At 36.8% G+C, this 23,908-nt stretch overlaps 1 protein-coding gene and 1 long non-coding RNA gene across 5 annotated transcripts in view; both read right to left on the reverse strand.

Moving 5' to 3' along the window:
- Window positions 1-23,908, reverse strand: part of LOC125230981 (Ig-like and fibronectin type-III domain-containing protein 1) — a 375,479-nt gene that overhangs the window by 72,428 nt on the left and 279,143 nt on the right. The window lies entirely within an intron of this gene.
- On the reverse strand, window positions 19,971-21,460 carry LOC125230983. The gene is made up of 3 exons (XR_007177576.1): window positions 21,315-21,460; window positions 20,732-20,851; window positions 19,971-20,075 (listed from the first exon to the last, which is right to left on the reverse strand). It is a non-coding gene; the product is annotated as an uncharacterized LOC125230983 (long non-coding RNA).

Genomic DNA, 23,908 nt, shown 5'->3' on the forward strand with positions numbered 1-23,908 from the left:
AGTCGGGTGTTCTTAGCCATGTCTTATGAAAATCGGTCCACTATGTCGCGGTCGGGGGTTTTTTCAAAATTTTAATTTTGTGGTTAGGTTATTGTTTAAGTATGGATACATTTTTACTTTGATCACTTTTCTATAAAAAAGAATGTATGCACAACGTACGTGCCTACTTTAGTCAAGAGACCCTCTTAAAGAGAGACATACGGTAGATAAAAAAAAACTTGCAATAGTAAAATACAATTTTTAAATACTGAATAGAAAAAAAAACAAATACAATGGAACAGAAATATTATTAATAAGATTTGTCACATCTCCTATTCGAAAAGATTTTTGTGTTTTAAGTGGCAATTTCTGTTCTAGACTAAGATATTTTATTTTCTTGCATGCTGTTATTTCTGGTAAGTATTTTTTTCAAGGGTGATATAAAAAGCTGTACAGTCAACCATTTAGAATCCTAGGCCACTTTAGAACCCTGTCCTATTGACACCGTGCTTTATTTGCTATAGAAATCAGTTTGACTTTTACTGTGAAAGAGTTTTACAGTGGCCTAGGATTTTAATTAGTTGACTGTACTCACTACGCTCAGGCTTACGTTTCTTCAATATTCTACATATACAATATTAAACGCCCTCACCGTAAGGCCGTTTTCACATTATCCGATCCGATATCGGATGTCGGAAGGATTTCAATGGAAAAAATCCAAGATGGCGCCTGTAATGTATGAGATGTTGGTCCGACATCCGATATCGGATCGGATAATGTGAAAACGCACTAAGTATAATTTTGCTCCTTTGCCATGTAACTTACTAGCTTTTGCCCGCGGCTCGCATTAGACAAGAGACAAAAAATAGCCTGTCACTTTCCATCCCTTCAACTATATCCTCTTAAAAAGTCACGTCAATTCGTCGCTCCCTTTTGCCGTGAAAGACGGACAAACAAACAGACACACACACTTTCCCATTTATAATATTAGTATGTATAGCCGCATTGGGGTAATTTAGAAAGTCACCTAATTTCGAAAGACACATAAAAATAACCATTATTTCATATCAAGATTCCCCTTTCGAAATTACCCGAGCATTTCTGTGCTTCAAAATTACCCTAATGTTCCCTAGGTGTTATGAAAATATAGGTACTCTTACGAAAAAATATACCTACAAAATAGGAAATAAATCCTATTTAAATAACATAGTACAGTGTCGAATTTGTTATTGCACCCATAATAATATTCAAGTCAAAAGGAAAACGAAACGAATATCAGAGAACGGGAGTCAATCAAGCGTGTAAGATAAAAACTCATTGGAGCCAATGCAAATACCTATACTTATTTCGGTTCGGGAGATCGTGATGTTTATTTGTGGGGGTTGACTTTACGTGATATGCTTCTGTGCTCTGTGGTTGCACGGGGGATAGTTTTCAGAGTGTGTAAATATTCACATACTAGCTTATGCCCGTGGCATTGCTCGCGTTAAGTTCGAAAATTGCGGAATGCTCTATACAAACTTCCGACCCCCATTTTAGGGAAGTGGGGGGTTAGAAAGAGATAAAAAGTAGCCTATGTCACTCTCCGTCCCTTCAACTATCTGCACTTTAAAAATCACGTCAATTCGTCGCTCCGTTTTGCCGTGAAAGACGGACAGACAAACAGAGAGACACGCTTTCCCATTTATAATATTAGTATGGATTAAAATTGTTGCAACATTTTACAAATGGCAAGTTGTGGTTTGTACAATTTTCACGGTGAATAAACGGGCTTAAGTTTGTTAATTTGCTTTCGATGCCCGAAGAGCAAACTGCTTAGAAATAACACCGGAATATTATATCGGACTTAGTGTGTTTTCACATTATTCGATTCGATATCGGATGTCGGAAGGATTTAAATAGTAAAAATCAAAGATATATGGCGGCTTGAATGTATCTCGGTCCTACATCCTATATCGGATCGGATAATGTGAAAACGCACTTAGAAAGATAATGATTATTGAGTTTTTGAAACGTATATACCTAAATTACCTTATTTAAACTTTTGTTCAACTGAATATATTTTATGAGTATTAATTTTACATTTAATTTAATTTGTTGGAACTGAAATAAAGTTTTTGACCTTCAGCACGTGTTAAGCATGTAGCTTAAAATGTACAATGTTCATAGGTTATATTTCAAGGGTATCAACTGATTGGCTTGATTTGAAGAAATCACGTGAACAGAAAGAAACAAAGGGTCGAACTTTCAAGACCAAGGACTCACGGTCACTTATGATAGCAAATCAATGAAACGCAACTAAGTGCGTTTTCACATTATCCGATCCGATATCGGACGTCGGAATAATAAATAAATATTATAGGACATTCTTACACAGATTGACTGAGTCCCACGGTAAGCTCAAGAAGGCTTGTGTTGCGGGTACTCAGACAACGATATATATAATATACAAATACTTATATACATAGAAAACATCCATGACTCAGGAACAAATATCTGTGCTCATCACACAAATAAATGCCCTTAGCGGGATTCGAACCCAAGACCGCGGCTTAGCAGGCAGGGTCACTACGCGCTAGGCCACACCGGTCGTCGGAAGGATCTCAAAGGCAAAAATCAAAGATGGCGGCTTAAATGTATAGATATCGGTCCTTTAACGATTAGTATTGTATCATACCATTAATTATAAGTGGATGCCTTTTTAATATGTAAAAAAACCCACCATATTTTGTATTCATTTATAAATTTTGTACTGTTATTGAAAAAATTGTGATGTTGTAATATTGTCAATTATTTGCATGTCGAGTTTTCGACTGAATACTGATACCTATGAAAACTTGTTGTCATCCTGTACCATACGTATTCTGGCAAATAAAGAAATTCCATTATATTCTATTCTACATCCGATATCGGATCGGATAATGTGAAAAAGCACTAAGGATGAATTTTAAAATCCGTGTCCAGGCCCCGTAGCCGAATGGCATTTCTCCGACGCCAAACGAAAGCGATACGCCGCTGGCTCTGTCGCGCCAATACGCAAGCGCGATAGAGATAGATATCTACTAGCGCTTCGTTTCGTGAGCGTTTCGTGAGCGATTGTGCCATTCGGCTAGCCACCCAGTGGTCTGGCCCCGTAGCCGAATGGCATTTCTCCGACGCCAAACGAAAGCGATACGCCGCTGGCTCTGTCGCGCCAATCCGCAAGCGCGATAGAGATAGATATCTACTAGCGCTTCGTTTCGTGAGCGTTTCGTGAGCGATTGTGCCATTCGGCTAGCCACCCAGGACATTAGCCGAAGACGCGGGTACGATTACCGCCTCGGCTGTCAATAGACTTGGTCATTCTTTCTTTGGATAACGATTGACATAACCACAACGTAACCAATGAGGTTTACTAAGTAGATACTTAAAGCCTCGTCTTTTTATTCTTGCACCTATTAGATAGCTCTTATTGGTTTCTGTTTGGCCTAAAGGTTAGCTGGTTGCCTTCTGGCATTAAGTTCGCGTTTTGTACATTTTTTTACTGTGAAATAAAGTTTAAATAAATAAATAATGATAATTCTTTTCAGGTAAATACTTCATAAAAATCTTTTTCGACACGGAATATATATTTTTTTAAATTATAAATGGGCTTACTCTTGGCCACAGACTAGCCAAAGGCAAAGACGTGGCCTACGATGGAGTGAGCTCGCCCAGAAAATACCTGTTCACTCTTGATTTGAAGGTTGCCGGAAGGAATTCCACTCCTTGGCAGTGCGCATAAGAAAAGAAGAAGCAAAGCGCTTCGTGCGGATTCGTGGAATATCTACCAAGTAAGGATGGAGACCGGCCGTGCGTCTAATTTTTATGAAAACCACCGTATATTTATATGAAAAAAGTTTTCGTGGCAGCAGTGTGTATCGCGCGTAAGTGGTGTCATCTCATTTCATACTGGCGCTCTCGGCGCCACTTGTGCTGTGAAAGGATATCCTCCACTTTTTAATCCTTTTTCAGAGTTCCGCAGGGTGTTTATAAAACCCTGGGGTTTTAGAAAAGCTTAGAGTCCGTATGTTTACTTTGCCTATATTTGTGTAGAAAATGGTAAGTCATTGTAATTATCATATTTCCAAAGTGAAACTAATGATAATTCAATATTCATACACCTTAAATTTTTAGTAGTAGTAAAACACTTTATTGTACCAAAAAATAATACAACACACAAGAAAAAAGCTTATCAGTAGTACAAAGGCGAACTTATCCCGTTAAGGGATCTCTTCCAGTTAACCTATCCAGATAGTTATCTAGGACGTAATAAAATTCTGTTGCTGCTGATTTCGTTCTTATTTAAAAGAACTTTGTTGCAAACAAACAAAACTATTTAAACGCAGAAAATGCAACCCGGGTTACAATAAAAGTAACTGTCTGCTAAATTTAATAAAAAATGATTGCATAACTCTAATTTATCTAAAAAAAAACATCATTATGTTATACAAATACTAACCGTACTAGAAACCTGTCCGGCTTCGCAATGTTAACAAATCATGCACTTTCAAACCTTCCTCAAGAAAGTCTATTGATAGGTAAAGTCCGTATGAAAATTGTTACTTTACTCGTGCAGTTATTTTTGAGCATATTGCAAACATACAGACATGTACATGACGAGAAACTTCAAAATGTGTAGTAATTTTGAAGTCCACCCTAAGAATTTGATGTATAAGGAAGCAAAAAGAACAAAAGACTTGTCACTTCTCATTCTGTGTCCTCAACTTGGTAAATCTCTAAAAAGTTGAGATTAAAAAAAGCAAAACCCTCCGTTAATCCAATCCATCACTTAACACCCCTCGATTCCAATCTCTTCAATATAAGATTCCCGAAAGTCGAGTCAAATTGTTTTCACTCGAAGCCCTTCAGAACTCCAGTCACCACAAATTGTGTGAGAAGTATTCAGAGTTCTTCAAGGATCAGTCGTTTGGCGCGATTAAATTATACTGGAAGAGATATGCCACTCCTATTTTTTCTAGCGGAATAATGAATGTCGCCTTAGAAGGCTGACTATCGAACCTTGTTGCCAGCCAATTGGTGACATTACCATGAGACCCATATCCTGCAGTCGACTTCTACGACACCCACGACAGGTAAACGACGATGGTAATCTGTCACCACACGGGAAAATTAACCTACAATATGCAAAATACTGATGAATACTGATGCCTATTGCCTGAAATGAGATTAAAGAGTTTGGTATGTATTTATAAAAAGAGTATTCGTAAAACATAATCAAACGAAATCTCGAAAAATAATTCGCTGTAGGCGTTAGTTCCATCATAAGTATCATAACTCAAAACGATTTGTTATTCTCCTAAATTATTACGAGTATATTATTTTATTTAAAAGTACCTAGCGTATTAGCTCGGACAAGGTAGCGTCCGAGGTAAATTTATAAGCCTTTTTATTATACGCAATTATTCACGTTATATGTAAGGAATAATGTGGCGTATCTGCCACCCTATTATCCGTGCTCGGTGTCACGGCCGAGTCATAAAGCTTGGGTCATGCTATTGTGGATTGTTATGGCGCAGTTTGAAGCACTAGGGAACTAAATTTAACTTGGTGAGTTGTAAAAGTACTTGTCCGTCTTAGTCCGTTGGAAGCTTGAACGCGTTTGCAGTAGTTTTGAATAGTTTTAAATATTTTAGTTATGTTTATAGTACTTACGTGGCAGATGTAGTGCACATTTCTAAAGAATACTTAACTAACCGTAAGAGAAAACACTAGTGGAGCTTACATAAATAAATATTGGGGACACCTTACACAGATCGAATTAGCCCCAAACTAAGCAAAGCTTGTAATACTATGGGTGCTCAGCGACGATATATATGTACATACTTAAATAGATAAATACATACTTATATACATAGAAAATATCAATGACTCCGTAACAAATATCTGTAAATGTTATGATAACTAAATTTAAAAGATGGAAGTGTATCGCCGTCCCCTAAAGGTGTATCGCCGTCTAGCCCACCGTAACTTTTTCTCTATGGTTCCGAGGTTTTTTTTTCTTAGACTTTATCCGTCTATACGGAGTTACATATGTCTTCGGATATACTTATTATAAATTTATAATTCAATTCTTTGCTACGTTGGACGGATGGGTTGAAAAATCCATATTGGGCGTAGTTCGCATTCTGAATAACAATATCGACACAAAGCAACGTCAAGCGGTGACATGCAAAAGCAATATTTGCCGACAGAGCCTATACCGCGAGTGTTTGTAGTTACAGAATACGTTACTTTAAAGCGTATACCGTCACTGAAAATGATATACATTTTATGGGGAAAGTGAACAGCACCAAAACTTACTTGAATCAAAATTGTGTAATTTTGTTTTTAGTAAGCGTTTGGAGGCACTGTTCATTTTATCCAGTACCCACAGATATTGGAAAGAAGGATCCATTAAATACGCCTGACGCAAGTTCTGATACACGTACACTTATAGATGAGGCGCTATACACGAGCATCACTGTCGTGTGCACCTATATGCGAACGATCAGCGAGTCATGTCACTACGCACGCACACAACAACAACTGTATGACGAATGAGCTAACAACTCTCTACTATTATATGCCCTGACAGTGACACTTTTACCCATTTACCGTAATGGGCGAGTGTGCGTCCACCCTATGCCCTAGCGTCGACTCAAGACACTGGTATAAGCTTCACTGTGCGTAGCCGAATGCACAAACGCTCACAAAACGCTCACGATAATACGCTCTTGCGTATTGGCGCGACAGAGTCAGACTACCTTTCTGCGGCGTTTCGATTTCGTTTCGCGTGGCGTAAATGCCATTCGGCTACGGGGCCAGTTGTTTGACATGCACGCTGCACGCCCCGTTCTGCTGCACGCCACATATGAGCGTGCACTCAGACCTTACGGCTCAGCCACGACATTGGTCTAAGCGCGACAGCGATGGGACTTTTCATTCGCACGTATGGCTGCCGCTCACCGCTGTCGCGCTTAGACCGATGTCGTGGCTGGGCCGTTACGCTTGTCGTCAGAAAATCATGGTAGTGGTTCAGATCTCCGCCCGCGGTCTGCCATATTTACTATTCATAAGGGTCCTATACCTACACTTTAGATTCCATTACGGTCGGAACATTTCACTTTTAACCCTTCCAAAACCCACATAAATATTTACAAGGTGAATTTCAATTCAAATAAAAGCAAACTTTGTGCCGTTGTGTTACAGTACTGTTTGACTTTCGGGATGTACATATTTGTTTGATACATAATTTGGCGGGCGTGTTTTATGAAAAATGGTTGGCTAAAGCGAAAAGTAACTACATCAGGGCGGTATCAGAGAAACGATTTTGCGCTCCAGTGCGAAATTATTGTTATACGAGTTTTACGAGGCCAATATTCTTTTTAGGTAGTGTTTTGCTGAATTTAAAGACCTTTCTAAGCGTTCTTTATGCCATTTAATATTGTATAATTTTATTACTTACTCGTTGCTAATGATGTTATTGACAAATATTTAGTTTTTGTATCTCAGTAGGCAGCATTTAACTACAGAACTTCTACTAAATACTATTAGCTAGCAATGCTCATATTGTCTTTATTACACTTATAATTTACACATGTCGTTATTTTCACAGGTAAACGGATAGGTACCTATAATTTATCCCCTTAGTTTCTTTTACATTTATAGTCAATCATTTTTTTTATTGTTTTTACTTGTACTGTGAAACTTTATGGCTTATAGAGAACTATGGCGCCCAATTTGGGACTAATATAAATAGCGATATTATTCATTAACACCCGACTTGATATGCCTTGACTTTAACTTATAAAATTATATACCTACCTATAATTTTTTTAAACTAATGTTATCACACCAAAAAACAGAGAAGTCTTTTTTTTCTATATCGTAAAATATGTTTAGCCAAAACTGTTTGCACCAAATTTTTTTTCATTTGTCAATATATTTCAGACCAATCTCAATTACTTATAGTAACGAAAACGTCGAAGAAATTAATCAAGAGTGGAACCTTTTCAAAGCACCAGCAGTTTTTTCAAGATCACGGATAAACAAACAGCAGGAAATGTTATTGTTTTCCTCCCATTGATCTTACTAACCCTGGAGCCTAATTCAAATTTACAGTTTCGTACTAGTTTTGATACGACCTTCATGGCGTCTTTCAATGTATAAAATAGCGTGAGTGACTGATATTATAAAATTGACAGCTGATCTGGCGTAGCGGCACCTTGCCTGCTAAGACGTTTTTCATGTACTCAAGAATGTTGTTATCCATACAAAAGTTTATGACAATATCGCAGCATGTGGCGTCATGCATGTCGCAGGAGTAGCGATATAATATTTTGACGACCGGTTTGGCCTAGCGCGTAGTGACCCTGCCTGCTACGCCGCGGTCCCTAGTTCGAATCCCGGTAAGGGCATTTATTTGTGTGATGAGCACAGATATTTGTTCCTGAGTCATGGATGTTTTCTATGTATGTAATTATTTATATTATATATATCGTTGTCTGAGTACCTGCAACACAAGCCTTCATGAGCTTACCGTGGGACTCAGTCAATCTGTGTAAGAATGTCCTATAATATTTATTTATTTATTTCATAATAACGTGTTATGTGAGTACAACCGTAGATTCATAAGTCGATATGTGTCATTATTAATTTATTTAAAAAGATCAAAACCGTAACAATTCCTTCAATCAGAATTGCTCATCAGCCTGGGGCTCATTGCACCCACGAAAACCAGCAAATTACTTTCTCCACTCAAACATGTTATATTGTCTCGAAGATTATTTATCAATCCGTACCAAAATAATATTGCACACAACTAACTCCTTAAAGCACTGTGATAGAGTTTCACTTTGGCTTAATTATTTACTTTATGGGTGTGTATTCTAAAAAACAAAAGAGCATTTTCACTTCTTTTTCTAGATGTGGGAATGGATAGGATTTGTGCTTTTGTTTATAAGTAATATGTTGTTAAAATATTCTATATTTATTAGATATAAACATATTTATAAGTTTTTTCTCCTAAAATAGAGTTGGCAAACGTAAAAAAGCATTTTTAGGGTTCCGTAGTCAACTAGGAACCCTTATAGTTTCGCCATGTCTGTCTGTCCGTCCGTCCGTCCGTCCGTCCGTCCGTCCGTCCGTCCGCGGATAATCTCAGTAACCGTTAGCACTAGAAAGCTGAAATTTGGTACCAATATGTATATCAATCACGCCAACAAAGTGCAAAAATAAAAAATGGAAAAAAATGTTTTATTAGGGTACCCCCCTACATGTAAAGTGGGGGCTGATATTTTTTTTCATTCCAACCCCAACGTGTGATATATTGTTGGATAGGTATTTAAAAATGAATAAGGGTTTAGTAAGATCGTTTTTTGATAATATTAATATTTTCTGAAATAATCGCTCCTAAAGGAAAAAAAAGTGCGTCCCCCCCCTCTAACTTTTGAACCATATGATCAAAAAATATGAAAAAAATCACAAAAGTAGAACTTTATAAAGACTTTCTAGGAAAATTGTTCTGAACTTGATAGGTTCGGTAGTTTTTGAGAAAAATACGGAAAACTACGGAACCCTACACTGAGCGTGGCCCGACACGCTCTTGGCCGGTTTTTTTTAAGATGGCGTTAATATACACGTTACATAATAGATTTCATCAGTATCTTGTTATAGTTTTTAAGGGTTTGGTTTTAAAAGATCCAAGCCCTGTAATGGCATTATTTTAATAACATTTTTTTTTTAAATAATAAATGGGCTTACTCTTGGCCACAGACTAGCCAAAGGCAAAGACGTGGCCTACGATGGAGTGAGCTCGCCCAGAAGATGCCTGTTCACTCTTGATTTGAAGGTTGCCGGGTTATATGAGCTCGGAAATATAGCCGCCGGCAAGGAATTCCACTCCTTGGCAGTGCGCATAAGAAAAGAAGAAGCAAAGCGCATAACTAAATAAGTACAATTTCAAACATTTTTTTCGGACAAGACAATACAATTAAGACACATAACTTCGTAATTCATTTTCAATCCGGAAAATACTACAAAAAACTTCGTAAAAAAACCCGCCTGAACAGACAGAAGTATCGATAAGCGCACAACACTATCGTCTCGTATATCCGAGTACGCATTACACGAGTTAATTCAAACAAGGGATTTAAACCCAACGTCCGCCGAATGGAAACTCTACAGCCGGATCTAGTTACTGCATGCGGAATAAAGACTAGGGATGGGATCGCGGGACTTCCCGGAACGGGGAAAATGTATAACTAATGGTCCCGTTACAAAAAGGAGGAGGGATTTTTTAATCTTTGTGAATTGATAGTAACAGGTAAAATGCATAAATTAATATCTATACCGTAGTTGTTATAAGTTATTTCTATTAAGCAAAAATAACGTGAAAAAACATTATATTTACATTGGTTTTGAGACTGCTTGTTTCTCAATAAATTAATTAATATACCTAACGTACAATGACCTAACCATGTAGGCTTCAACTTAAGCAAACAAAGGATTTTATTGAATTTTCTATGTGGAGTATTTTCACTGCCGAGCACTTTTATTTATTAGCAATGAGTGTGCAAATCTGTACAGACCGACCCCATATGTGAGATAAGGGTAGGAAGAAAAATAAGAGTGTGTAAATCAGATGGACCTATTGCTAAAAGTCTTACCAAGTTTAAAAAAAACAGAGACAGAAATGCTTTAGTACTTATATCCTGATTTTGTGCGAAAAGAGGAAGTCTGACAAATTACTAATAGAATTTTTGATCAACTAGGGACAAATCAAATTATTTTATTGAATTTTTTGATTTGTTCTTTTTTCAAGTAGTCACACTACTATTATATAGGCGGGCGTGGGGTCTAGTGGTAAAAACGTTAGCCGCGTAAGCGGAAGACCCGGGTTCGATTCCCGGCTCGGCCACCAATGGGCCTTGCCGTTTTTTTCCTTTCGTGTATGGTATCTATTTCAATTTAATTTTTGATCAATTCTGTTTTCCGTTTTTTTCCTCAATATTCATTTGCTCGCGAGGTCTACAGCTCACGGAAACGGCTGACGCCACACTAGTCCCGTCCCTAACAAAGCCCGCTCCGCTTTTTATTTTTATTGCGACCATGTTTTTTCAGCGCCCCAAGAGCCATTGTGACCTCGGAAGTGTGATGAGAAAATCACGAATGATAGATGTGATTAAATGGAAGTCGAATTTGCCACGAGATCCACGGGATTTCGGAAAGCGAATGTTATTTGCTTTCGTGTCTGTAGATTGTAATTACGTTTGGAGGACACGTGTAGAAAGTAGACTGTCTATATTTGTAACTAATTCGAAGAGCACTGACAATAACAACTACTAAGATGGATACTTGCGTTTCCATCTTAGTAATCTTAAGTAATAAAAACATATTTATATCCTAATAGGTACCGATTTTTGCATACAGAATGGCCCAAAAGTAAGTAAGTCACAGCATGATTACGATACGAGTGCGAAAACTAGGAAATTTACACTTGTATCGCAGACACTAGACATCCTGACTTTGATGAGACAACGAAGAAATAAATAAATAAATAAAATTATAGAATATTCTTACACAGATTGACTGAGTCCCACGGTAAGCTCAAGAAGGCTTGTGTTGTGGGTACTCAGACAACAATATACATAATATACAAATACTTACATAGAAAACATCCATGACTCAGGAGGAAATATCTTTGCTCATCACACAACATTTATTTGTGTACCCGGGATTCGAACCCGGGACCGCGGCTTAGCAGGCAGGGTCACAACTCGCTAGGCCAGACCGGTCGTAATTGCACAATTGAACAGTTTTATTTAAACATTAAATATTAAATAAATGTCATATACAAAGAAAAAGTAACCAAGGTCTCCAAGTGTTTAAGTTTTCTTTTACAAAAATAAATAATGATAGGTGATGTTCATAAGACTTTGATCGGAAGAAGGCTCTCCACAGACAGTCTTAAAAATTCATAATCTTAAAAAAAACTTGTATGCAATCTGACAGTTCAGATCTGTCAGTGTCTTGTCAGTGTCAGTTTGAACTGTCAGATTGCATACAAGTTTTTTTTAAGATTATGAATTTTTAAGACTGTCTGTGGGGAGCCGAAAGCGACAAGTATGGTTACAAATTTATTGTATAATATTAAATTAAACCCCGCTTTATATTATTGTGACAGAGACAGTTTGAAGTTTATCAGGAACTTTTAAATGACAATCAACATTTGTTATTTATCAGTCTCTGTTTCATAAGCTGAACGGAAAAGTTCCAAATCGCATAAAAATAAAGCAACCCTTTTGTTTCGTGTACGCTCGCTCCAGTTTGTGACGATATTTGTTGAACAACTCCTATATACCTTTAATTGTTGTGTAAATAACTTCTCATTACCTTGAAAATTTTGTACTTATTATGTTGCCGTCATTTTAAAATTAAAATATATTTTTTGACTGCCTCTCTTGCATAAGCAGAGAGGGAATCTGTAGCTCGACTTAGTTTAAATGATTTCTATTTCACCATTTAGATTTTACTATCAATTGTGACGATATTTACAACGTTTTACACCATCCACTGAAAACAGTTTGTTCAGAATAATTACTTACTTATTAATTACTTGAATTGGCGGGTGGATGTCAACTCTTATTAATTACTTATTAATTATTAATTACTTGATTTTTGGTAAACCTTAAGAGTCGAAAGTGATAGTAGCTGATAGTGCAATGCATTAGAAAGAAAGTGATAAAACGATTCGACCTTGAAGAACGTTATATTACGTACTCGTACTATAATTGTATTGTGCTGAAACTTTCTCACGAGTCCGATAAAATCAAAGTCTATATTTCCTGTGTAACATTGCCCTAAAAATTAAACAAGCATAAACCGTTAACTAAGACCATAAGCCCCAATATTCGTCACCCCGCCATATTGACTGTGACGTTGGAATTTTAATCTCGCTCGTACCCGTAATAACGTAGACGCCGCGACGTGGAATTCAGCTAAACATTATTTAGCTGGGGGGCGTAATTTGCAAGATCTAGTGTGACAGTCTCTAATATACTGGGGTAGTGTAGGAGACTAACCCCCTTATTCATAAACGTATTCTAAAGTTATCAAGCCGATAAAGTTTGTTTGTCCCTTTCTATCACACCAATACGTCGGAAAGGGACAAACGAACTTTATCGGCTTGATAGCTTTAGTGTACGTTTATGAATAAGGGGGTAACTATATACATAAATATTTTTAATGGAAGTAGATGTCACCGACCTATCTAAGAGATATGCCCGGCTGATGACATAATACCTAGGGTTCGGGAAAGAATAAAGAAACACCAGTATTTTATACAAAATTCTTTATTATGTACACCCTAAATAAAACCTAACTCAGTAACTTGGTAGAGCAAGATTTGGTTCGTTAAACTGTTATTTACATCAAGTTCAGTTCGATCATAAAACCTAGGAAAAACACAGATCCTATGTGTAAACACCATCCATAGATCAAACTAATTTTAAGATAAACCTAATATATAGATTAAACCACCACCAAACAAATTGTTGTAAACAAAAATTATTACTCAGTAAATGTGTGACTCTAAATGCTATACCTAGAACTTGAAACTAAAACTGGATCTGGCAAATGTTGCAATCATGAGATAGGCTTTCAAGTATTCATTTTATGGTTATTAACTTTTGAATAGAAAGGATTTAAATCAAGATTTTAACTGTAAAAAGAAACAAACCAAAAGGTAAAACCAAATAAACAAAAAACCAATAAACCAACACAATAGGTACCTGCTATCGCTGAAGTCCCCGAAGAAACACTCCGTTCCCGGCTCCGGATTCATTAGTGAAGTATGAACATTCTCCTCCCCTACAATAGAAATAGAATAATAAGAACCACGTTTATAAGCTAAAGAATTTTCCTACTCCTTTTAAGATTGAACTATGGTAACACTTACCGGAAAATACTTCAGCAGACAATCATTAAAATTATTAGGTCTCAGCACAACCACCGAAACGCCAACGCATATCAGCAACATCTGTAGTGCCGGTAGTCAGGACCTATTGCTCCTGTCCTCGATGTTGGAACTATACATTTCCAAAACACCAAATTAAAACTTTCCCTTACTATGCATCTATAAACTTCCTCGACATGCATATATTATGCATTCCATGCCAATGAACATTATTATTATCTTATAAAATTAATTTCTGTACATATTTAGTCAGAAAACGCCTTTTCTTCACGTCCAGAATTTTCCATCCCCCATTCATTTGTTCTTTCTCTATCCAAATTCAAATTCCCCACCATAGAGGTAACTAGCCAAAAAGTTCTGAATAAACTAGATGAACAAAACCTTTATGCTGAAACTATAAAATAGACTGAAAGTATAGGGATGTAATTTTATTAATTTAACTAGAACATATTATTTATTTATTAGAAAAAATAAAATCATAAAAATACATACCACGTTAGTAACACAGATACTCACTAGGTGTCGCTAGGTGACATAGAAGACTTTAAGTTAAAGAACATTAGAAGAACTATTATTTTGAATATTGACTGTTATTTCACAGCCACTTTCGTATGCTAAAATTTCAAAATAAGACCTTATTTTATTTAAAAAAAAAAGCTGTTATTAATTATTAGCCTTAGAACGAGTTAAATTACGAGCTGGCATAGCCGAAATGACACGAATTGATACTACTCGTGTACTCGTAGACGCCGATCGAAACGAAGTCTGGCTTTGTCGCGCCAATTACGGAAGCAGATAGCATTTGGCTACGAACCCTGGTTATTTTGGCTATTATAAAAACATTCAGTCAAACAGTCAGTTGTAATAACCTAACCACAAAATTAAAATTTTGAAAAACCCCCGACCGCGACATAGTGGACCGATTTTCATGAAACATGGCTAAGAACACTCCCGACTAACTCAGCTTTCAAACAAAAAAAACTAAATCGAAATCGGTTCACCCGTTCGGGAGCTACGGTGCCACAGACAGACACACACACAGACAAACAGACAGACAGGCAGACAGACAGACAGACAGACAGACAGACAGACAGACAGACAGACAGACAGACACGTCAAACTTATAACACCCCGTCGTTTTTGCGTCGGGGGTTAAAAATGGAACTCTTCATTAACAAACTGGATTTAAAACTTTTTATACCTACGCAAACACCCAATTTGTCAATGAAAGGCAGGACATTTTTTATGAAAAGTCAAGAAATATTAATTTCTCTATGAAACTAACACCCTAACTCTTACGGTTACCTACCGACTTTTTAAAAAAATAAAAATAATTACTGGACATGTGTGTGACAGCCTTTACCACTTCCAAATGTTATTTGTTTTGACATGTCCCGTCAATCATTTGACACTAACTATAATGTTATCCTTAAAGCTCTCTCACACTGATTAATTCATTTATTATGTATGAAAACGATTAATTTTTTTTTTGCGAATTTAACTTAAAGTGATATACAGGTGGTTTGAACTGAGCAACGTGTCAAATTTAACGGAAAACAAAAAAAACACGGTGTATATACACAATTACACATTGGTCTAAAACCATAACTCTTCCCTTGGAGCAAAAAGCAGTGAACGGGTTGACAAATATTTGAATTCAGCGTTAACATTTAGCTCGGGAGACCGTAATCTTCTGTAATCTAAAGTGACGTCTTTAATATGGTCGGGTAGCGCGGGAGCCAATGGTTACTTTTGTGAGGTTGTCAAGTAAAATATTTGAATACCGAATAAAATGTATTCACAAACGTGCAGAAGAACTCACTAATAAATGTATTTATTTGGTAATACAGGAAACTGTTAAACTACTAATATTATTTTCAAATTTGCGGCGGCTAGGTATTTAAGTTTTGTTAAAAATAAGATTAGAACGTTCTTAAACTCAATTTAATTCAATCTATATATAATATTGAAAGATCATGACATTTGTTTGAACTATAGTAGACAACAGGCAGTCTTATCGCTAAAGAGCAATCTCTTCCAGACAACATTTGGGTAGTGGATACAGGCATCAATTAACTAAACAGTTGTCTGCCTCTAAATTTATGTTTTTTTTTACAATTCACAACATAAACTACATTTTTGGTTAGGAGAAAAGAGGTAATCTATCTGCCTATATTTTTCAGAGAGAAATAAAATACAATAAAATACATACATGTTCTTTCACGTGATGGCTATCTGTTGGGCGCAGGGATAGTTATAGGAAAACGCCCACATAAATTTTTACAGTTTTTATTCCACTTTCCACACTGGTTCGACCGGGGTTAACGTTACAACTAAAAGTTCTATATCTACCTACTTATTTGTATATTTAAATGTACGGTATCGTACATACTGCCACCGCAGCAAGAAGTTACTTGATAACAATGAAAAAGTATCTTACTAATAAACTGTAAAATAATGTTTAACTTTGTTTTTATCTTAAACCTAGCCATATTATATGCTTCCAGTTGAGCTCTGATTTTATTTTTAGTGTACAAGTTACATGTTGGAAATTATTTATTTATTTTAAATATATTTAATCAGTCTCAATTGGGAGTACAGATATCTTATGAATACTAGTTCTTAATATTGAACCTTTACTGGTTCTGATGGAAAGCGCTCTTACTTTCCCATCCGGACCAGGGAAAGTTTCAACTACCCTGGCCATAGGCCATCTCAAAGGAGGGACATTGTCATCCCTGAATAGCACTAATGCACCAACTTTTACGTTAGTATTTTCAGTACGCCATTTTGGACGGTTCCGTAACTGTACTAAATATTGCTTGTGCCATTGCTTCCAAAAGCTTTGAACCATTTGAGTGCATTGTTGCCAGAATTTCAAACGATTAATTGGTACATGAGTGCAATCACTCTCTGGATATGACGTCAACGAGTCACCAGTCAAAAAATGGCCTGGGCTTAAATAAGGCATTTCAGTTGGGTCAGTTGTGGGCAAAGCCGTTAAGGGTCGGGAGTTTAAAATCCCTTCAATTTGTATGACTACTGTATTCAAACCCTCGTATGTTAAAACGGTTGTGCCAACAACTCGCTTTAAGTGGTGTTTTGAACTCTTTATGCCAGCCTCCCATAATCCACCAAAAATTGGACTGTAACTTGGGATAAACTTAAAGTCTATTCCCAGTTCCGCAGCATAGTTTACCACTGATTGTTGGTGGTCTACGGCCGACTGTAATTTATACAATTCAACCAACTGGTTATTCGCACCTTTGAACGTGCTTGCATTGTCACAGTATACAACTGAAGGCTTATTCCTACGCGAAATAAATCGTTTAAATGCGTTTAAAAACGCTTCTGTAGTCAAATCCGATACCAATTCAATATGAATTGCCTTTGTTGTAAAACATACAAACAATGCAATGTACACTTTATACAATATAGGTTTTCTTACACGATACATTTTTACAGTGAATGGGCCACCATAATCTATACCTACTTTCTTAAAAGCTCTACAGGGGTTTACCCTGTCGTGAGGAAGCGAACCCATCAATTGTTGGGCTTGCTTCGCTTTCAATTTGAAACATGTTATACATTTGTAAAGTACATGAGTTACTTCTCTTATCCCACTCATAATATGATAGGTTAAGCTTAAGCTATTTAGCACAAACTTTGCTCCAGAATGCAACAGTACTCTATGCTCATTTTCAATAATATAACGGGTAATATCTGATCCCTTAGGCAATATAATTGGATGCCTTTGAGAATAGGGTAGATTTGCATGTTGGAGCCTTCCACCTACACGGAGAAGGTTCATGGAACACAAGAATGGATGTAACCCATCGAGTTTCGATTTAAAAGGTTTATTTTCCTTTAAGGCACTAATTTCATCACTAAAATGTTTATTTTGTTCATATCTAATGATTGTCAATAAAGACTTTTTTAATTCTCGAGGTGTTAGACATCCCGTTTTCTTGTCTGTATATTTCTTTGTAATACAGGCTTTACAATTGTCTATAAATCTATAGCACCATGCTAGAATTCTTTTCATTTTTATTATGCTAGAACAATTTTTGAATAGTGCTAGATCATTATTCTGAGAAACAGTTACCAGACTAACCTTTAGTTCTGGAATTTCTCCTGGCATCACCTCTATGGCTTCGTCAGCCGTAGGTTTGTATTCTCTATTTTTTAACATTGAGGGTCCGTGAAACCACAATGTGTTTTGCTGTAATAGGTGAGGATCCACACCTCTTGACAGGCAATCTGCCGGGTTGACTAAAGTATTTATGTAATGCCATGAAAAATCCTTTGTATGATTTTTAATCATTTTTACTCTATTTGCTACATACACTGTAAGCTTTAGAGGATCAATTTTTAACCAAGAAAGTACTATTTGAGAATCCAAATATAGATACACTTTTGCATCAAATTTTAACTTAATGATGTCATACACCTTGTGTGCCAGGATTGCTAAAAGCAGAGCGCTATTGAGCTCAGCACGTGGTGTGGTGAGTTTTTTTATTGGGTTCACGCGTGACTTTGAGCATAGCAAGTCTACTGTAACTTTATTGTTATTATCAATAACTCTCAAATAAATGCAACATCCATAAGCGAGGTTAGATCCATCGGCAAATCCAAAAATTTCAATGGATTTTGCATTTTGTGTATCTATATTTCGATTGATTACAATATCTGGCATTTGTGTTAGGCTTTCTGCGAAAGCTCTAAAATCTTCATTGAGCCTGCCAGGCAGTTTGGAGTCCCAAGATGGGACTTCAAGCCATATCTGCTGCATTAGGAGCTTTGCCTTTACCACAATGGGTCCTGCCAAGCCCAATGGATCAAACATTTTACTTATAAAGCTCAATGCTTTTCGCTTTGTATAATTTTCAATTAATTCTTGCTTGGGAGAACTTATTATTAGTGTATCCTCTGATAGGTTGCACTTGAGACCTAATGTTCGTATAAAATCAGTTTCCTTATTTTCGGAAAAGTTTACCTCTTTACTTTCCATTTTGCAATTTGATGGCAGGTCAGTCAAGAGCGAACTATCATTTGCACACCATTTATGTAGGCTAAAGCCGCCTAATTTTAACAATTCTATTAACTCGTCACGAGTTTTAATGACAGTGTCCCTATCATTACAAGTTATATTAGCATCATCAACATATGTGTTGTGGAGCAACACGTCTGCAGCCAGAGGAAAACGCTCCTTATATCTATAGACCAGTTCGAGTAAGCATCTACAGGCTAGAAAACTACTACTTTTGAGACCATAGGTCACGGTCTGAAGCTGCAAACATTGTACTTCTTTATCGGGGGAATCCCTCCATAATATATTTTGTAACGGGCGATGTGATGGTTCTACCAAAACTTGTCTGAACATTTTACGTATGTCGCAATTTAATACATATTTAAATAATCTAAATAAGATCAGAATGCTAAATAAGTCATTTTGTACAACTGGACCATTCAGAAGTACATCATTTAATGAAACTTTGCTTAAGCTTGGCATTCCTCCTTCAAAAACAATTCTAAGTGGTGTGCTTGAACTTTTCACATTGATCACAGGGTGATGTGCCAGAAAATATGTGGCTTGTGTATCTAAATCATATTGTGATATAGGGATGCTAATTGCATGACCTAGCTCTAAGTACTCATCAATGAAGGACTTATAACCTCTATATAGAAGAGGATCCTTGGCAAGTCTAACCTCCAAACTTTTAAACCTTTTTAAGGCACATGTGAGTGAATCACCCAATTTTATTTCTTTGACATCCTGTTTGAGAGGTAAAGCTACCTGAAATCTATTATCTTTTAGCACAACTGACTCTTTAAATATTTTTTCTGCTAATTCTTGTTCAGAATTGGCTTCAGTGTAGATTTCAGGCACCTTCTCGGTTTGCCAAAATTGTGAAATTGACTGCTCTAACTTATTGAAAATTAAATTGTTACCGACATGTTTGCAACAGACCGCTGCTGTAAGATGAGAGGTGTCAGCTTGTTCGCTGTCACTCACTCTCCCAGCTACAATGTAGCCAAAACGTGTGTTATGGAGGTACGGACCACCAGGCTGTGCCAGCAGTTGGTCTCGCAGTAAATTCTGGAAAAACAAGTGACTGTCTAAGAGAATGCCAACGGTTTGAGAGACATCAAAGTCCTCATCGGCTAATTTAACATATGGAGGTATGGTAAAATTCTCTTTGTTAATCTTAAATTGAGGCGTTTTACTTGTTATGCTACTGGCTACATTGCAAGTCACTGACAACTTAAAGTTGGTTGCCGTTGCATAAACATCAACAGTTGTTTGTAGCGTAGAGCTATTGACAGAGTTGAAGACTCCACCAACTGTATCATGTATCTCTTCTAAAGTGCAGCCAAGCTGTCTAGCTAAATCAGTTCTTATAAGAGAAACTTGACTACAATTATCTAATAGAGCTTTGGTAAAAATAGCATTACCTTTTTTATCTATTAATTTAACCCTAACACTAGGTAGGAGTATATCGCATTTTGCCTGTGCTAACAAAGCGACTTGGCTGGTACTTTTGTCGGGAACGACATCCTCATGTAACAATGAGTTGTGTTTTTCTTTACATACTGAGCATTTAAAACTAAATAGGCATTTTTTACCATAGTGCTCATTTAAGCAAATGTTACACAATTTATTTGACTTTACATAGTCTTGACGTTGCATTATGCTTAAAAGTTTGAATTTTGGGCATAGGTGCATCTTGTGCAAATGAGAGGTACAGTACTTACATTTTAAGCTTTTTGTAGATTGTTTGGTAGAACCATCACTTGTCGCAGCGACTACTAAGCTGCTTCTCTTGGTTGGGGGTTGCGCCTGGGCAAGGGTTTCCAGTGCCGCAGCCCGGTCCTCTAGAAATTCAAACAAATCATTCAACTTAGGTAATTCCAAACCTTGCTTTTCTAAATGGAAAGCTCTAAGGGTGTACTGATCAATCTTACGCTGTAACACAGTCATAACAATTAAATCCCAATGTTGCACTGGAACATTCATGTTCTTAAGAGCACCTAAATGCTGTTTAGTGTTAATAACTAAATCCCTAATTGCCGCTGAAGACGTTTTATTCATATTTGGCAAATGTAAAATGGAAGTAATATGATATTGTATCATTTGCTGCTTATTGTCATAGCGATCGGCTAGTAACTTAAGCGCTACTTCGAAATTTTCCTCATTTAAAGGTAAATGTTTAATAATATTTAAGGCTTCGTCACATAAGAGCGAACGAAGGTAATAAAACTTATCGCACTGCGATAGTTTGGGATCTTTTTTAATTACACTGTTATAAAGTGTTATAAAATCATTATATTGACCTACCTCGCCGTTGAATTTTTTGATCTCAATGCGTGGGAGCCTTTGGTATCCGCCGTAACCGGCCTCTTGCGCAGGTCGCGCGAGAGTAGAATCGACACCAATAGGCATTAACTGCGAATTGAGATATGCAGCCATCTCAAAGTAAGCAGCTTCCACCGTGTCTATGATCTCTTTGTCATCTGGATCAATCAATGAAATTTCTAAATTAAGTTCCATATACTCAGAGAATGTTTTAACTAAACGATCTCTTTTTTCTCTTAATAAATGTAAATCAAGGTTACCTGGATCTATGTTGTTTATGTAAGCCCTTAAACGGGTCATAAACCCTTTGGCTTGTCCTCTGGCTGCGACTAGTTTTTTCAGTGCATCACCCATTTTTTCTTATAAATTATGCTTATCACAATGTAATTGTATACAAAAACACTTTTCTAAAACACTGTTTGCACTTTTAATTATAGCGTATAGGCTTTTAAACGATACGAACACTAAAAACACTTGAAAGGCAATTTTTAACTTTGCACAAACAACTTTACCGTTATGACGCCAAATCGAAGTAATTGCAAACTGCAAATTGTTTTCTATTGCACGCAAAAATCACTATATCGCAGTCACCAATCACTGCTCTGCTGCAGTGCGCTCCGATTGGTCAAAACGTTCGGCCTTAGTTGCGAATGGCGTTTCGTTATCGCAGAGTTGGGTTGATGAGAACCGTGTCAACGAGAACTAACAGGGCGAGTCCACTTGAACGTAACGGACAAGTCTATTTTTCGAATGTGCTGGAACTTATGATTTAAAGTTATAATTTAAAGTCTATGTTGGTTGTTTAACACCAAAATATTGTTTTCTTAACAAAAGTTCACTAATCTTGTTAAAATAAGGTACAAAATGTTCCTTGATGTTCAACGGCAGTAGTTACACGAAGTAATAATCGCTATACGAAAATGTACCTTAAGCACTATCAAACAAGGCTCACGATTATTGTTCTAAAAAGTTTTAAATTTACGAGCACCGCACGTATTAGGCACAAAATAAAATGCCGTATCTTTATATCCCAAGGCAATGTTTAGCTCGGAGATTGAATGCACACTACACTGTAGTGTACGATAAGTGATAACACTTTCTTTGCACTGCAAAGTATCTTCTGATGAAAATCAGGTCCACACACCGTCGGTAGACAACTACCATAAAAAAAAGTCTGACTTTTAAATAATGAGCACTGCACACTGGCCTAAAATAAAACTATAGCTAGGCTCGCCTGACTTTTTAGACGATGATGGGGTACACAAATCGGGTGCACTGCACACCGACGATCCGCCACACGGTGACGTCACGTTGCATAGAATCTGCAACAGCTTCCACTCGCAGAAAAAACAGCTGGGCCTGCGCGAACAACTGCACCGACCACTCCACGCACTGCGCGGAATTTGTTTTTAATGCGCTTGATGGTAATTTGAGTTGATAACGTCCACGGGTGTCGACAATTTGCCGACCGCGAAACACACTGTGTCCACGTAGCGTTGCTAACCGCGTCAATGCACTGCACTGTAACACCCGGCCCATAAGTCCAAATACGCGAAATTTAATTGTTCTCATTTGTTTTCCGACCGAAGGACCATATGTTGGGCGCAGGGATAGTTATAGGAAAACGCCCACATAAATTTTTACAGTTTTTATTCCACTTTCCACACTGGTTCGACCGGGGTTAACGTTACAACTAAAAGTTCTATATCTACCTACTTATTTGTATATTTAAATGTACGGTATCGTACACTATCTCAAAGCGCAAAATATAGAATGAAATCACAAACCATTTCTGACAAATCCACCGACGCGTATAGTTCGCATTCATTTCCACACGAAATTGTGTTTTTTGTAGTGGTGCGTGATTTTGTTTGCATTTAGGGACGTTGTTTGCATTTAGGGAATATGTTTGTTGGCAAACACTTCATGTGAACGGTGATTTGTGCGAGTAAATCGAACGCTGGAGGTGAGGTTATGCGGGAGTAGTGTAATATGTATGTAAATATTGTTATGTAAATAACTGATTGATTTGCAAATGTAGAAAAAGTATGACGTAAAATCTTACACATGTAGTCTTAATGCATGGTAAGCTTAGGGAGAGACAAGAGTTTTGGAAAGAACAAACAAAAATAGAAATATCTGAAAACGAAAATTACGTTATCTTCGATTAGTGCGACTAGCGCGAGACTAGAGGTACTCATGTATAATAGTAAAACTATGAAACCTATTATCGCGTATGATGAATTTATAATACACGGGAGTTCAATGTTTAAGGTATAGTACCTACAAAAATAAAAATTAATTCTACTGCGTACAAGGTATGATTAATTATGAAAAATTCGAACAAGTACCTAACAAAATATGGAAGTCAAGAGTTTTTAACGGCAGACAAAGTCAATTTTGCTCAAACTTCCAAGAAACGCTCTCTCGGGTGATTTAAGAGGTTAAAAGTATCCGCATTAAAAATAAATTGAGCTATATTTCCACAGCGTGAGTAAAAAAGTTACAAAGTTGTGGGCCGATTAAGTTCCAACTATTTTGATATGGTTATTATTTATACCTAGATATTTTTCTAG

The sequence above is a fragment of the Leguminivora glycinivorella genome, chromosome 11 (assembly GCF_023078275.1).
Source record: "Leguminivora glycinivorella isolate SPB_JAAS2020 chromosome 11, LegGlyc_1.1, whole genome shotgun sequence".
Taxonomy (NCBI): Eukaryota; Metazoa; Arthropoda; class Insecta; order Lepidoptera; family Tortricidae; genus Leguminivora; species Leguminivora glycinivorella.